The sequence below is a fragment of the Mustela nigripes genome, chromosome 1 (genome assembly GCF_022355385.1).
Source record: "Mustela nigripes isolate SB6536 chromosome 1, MUSNIG.SB6536, whole genome shotgun sequence".
NCBI lineage: Eukaryota > Metazoa > Chordata > Mammalia > Carnivora > Mustelidae > Mustela > Mustela nigripes.
Window position 1 is genome coordinate 250,488,766 of NC_081557.1, and position 2,260 is coordinate 250,491,025.

The 2,260-nt window shown below is 33.6% G+C and overlaps 1 pseudogene; it reads right to left on the reverse strand.

Annotated features, from left to right (window-relative positions):
• Positions 1–780: 780 nt before the first annotated feature.
• LOC132015732 (ATP synthase subunit g, mitochondrial-like) lies at positions 781–1,229 on the reverse strand (annotated as a pseudogene).
• Between the last annotated feature and the right edge of the window lie 1,031 nt (positions 1,230–2,260).

Consider the following 2,260-nt stretch of genomic DNA (forward strand, 5'->3'; position numbering starts at 1 on the left):
ATATAATACATATAGCATACAATATAGGTATTAATTGATTGTATCCATCAAGCTTCCAGTGAACAACAGACTATTAATTGTGTTTTGGTGAGTCAAAAGTTACACATAGATTTTCTATTATTTTCTACTATTTAGAGAGTTATAATTGTATAAATTATAATTCTAGGTCAAAATTAAACTTTAAGCTTGGTGTCCCTAACCCCCATGTTGTTCAAGGGTCAACTGTGTACAGATATACAGATGGACTAAACACTTCAATTAAGATAGAAAAATCACAATAAAATTGTGCATCATTAAGAGGAGATACACATTTAAAATAACATAAATCATATATATAATATATAAATACATGTATATATATATATATATATATATATAGAGAGAGAGAGAGAGAGAGAGAAGACAGAGATAATGACAGAGAGTTATGATAACAAACTGGCTCATGGGATTATGGAAGTTGACAAATCCCGGGATCTGCAGAGTGAGTGAGTAAACTGGAGACCCAGAAGAAAACCAAAGTTGGGGCTTCTGTCTAAAACCTGTACCTATAGAACACATGTATCATTCTGAGTCCAAAGGCAGGAAAAAAAAAATCACAGACCTGTACCCTTGAAACAAATAACATATGTTAAGAAAAAAAAAAAAAAATAAACACCTCATTTTACTTAGTGGAATAAAGTTTTTTGGGGGGAAGTTCAACTTTTTGTTCTATTCAGGGCTCCACATGATGGGATGAGGCCCCTGCACACTGCGCAGAACAATCTGCTTTGCCCATTTAAATTTTTTTTTGACACATTATCTTCTTTTATTCAAGTACCAGTCTGATCACACATGGTCCAAGAACCCTCACATAATAAGCCACATATAAACAGATGTTAAAGATTGGTCTTCAAACATTATAGCCAATGATGCCATGCTTGCCTCTGATCTCATGGACATAAAACCACATCCACACCTCGGTGGCCACCAAACCATTCAGCAGAGCTTCCTTAACTGTGAGCTGTTTGAAGCTACCAGTTTGAGCACTCTTGACTATTTTTTTCAAGCTTGAATAGCTGTAGGGATCTCAGCAGGGGTTGGAGGAACCAGCTCAACTTTGGCATAGTGCCAAAATGTAGCCAATCGAGGCTTTGAGTAAGTCACAGCAGTGTTCACCAGCGCGGGGGCCTTCTCCGCCAGGTTACGAACAAACTGGGCCATGGTTCCAAGCTGGAAGGTCCGTCGCCCGGGATGGCTACTGAATGTCACCTGCCCATTTAAATTTTAATCTCATCCAAAAACTTCCTCCCAGAAACAGCCAGAATAATGTTTGACCAAATATCTAAGCATCCCATGGTCCAGTGGACACATAAAATTAACAGTCAAAGTAAATAAAGGAAAAACAAAACTGATACAAAGAGAAAACACAGCAAAGTAGAACACTTAATTCCAATTATATAAAAATGATATTAAATATAGATGGACTAAATCCTTCAATTAAATTTTAAAAGACTGTAATTAAGAAGAGATAAACATTTTAAATAATATATATGTAAATTAAAAGTAAAAATATTGAAAAGGAGATTTCTATGAAAATACAAATCATAAGAAATCTGGACAATTATATTAATAGCAGACACAGTAGCCTTCAGTGTTTGCAATATTCCAGAGATTAGAAAGGTATTTCACAGTAATCACCATAGTAAAATCAAGTCAGCAAGAGCAAAAATAGATGTTATAAACCTAAATATAGATGAACATAATATCAAAACTTAGAATCATATATGAAATATAAACTAGCAACTGAAAGAACAGAGTCAGAAATACAAGGACAGGAGAGTTCACTATTTCATAGACGAAATAGAAAACTGAGTAAATACATAGAAAATTTCAAGAAGACTGACAACTAATTCAAATTAATTAGTAGAGACCAGAACAAACAACAATTGTAGAATATAATTCTTTGTGAAGGAAGAGTGGTCAGCGAGATATACTGTACACTGAGCCATAAAACAAGTCTTAATACATTTAAAATAATTGAAATAAAACAGATTATGTTCTCTCATGTTGATAAAAGTGGTATTGGGCATTTATTTTAGATATTAAGATTCTCTAATACACACTTTTAACGAACCTAAATTCATCTTCAAATAATGCATACTATTTTGTGTATAGTACAGATACCTTCTAACAGTATTCACATTTCCTCCCTCCTGTTGATTATTTCAGTCACTCATCTTAATTATTCATATGCAATAATCACCTACTCCACTGTTAACTT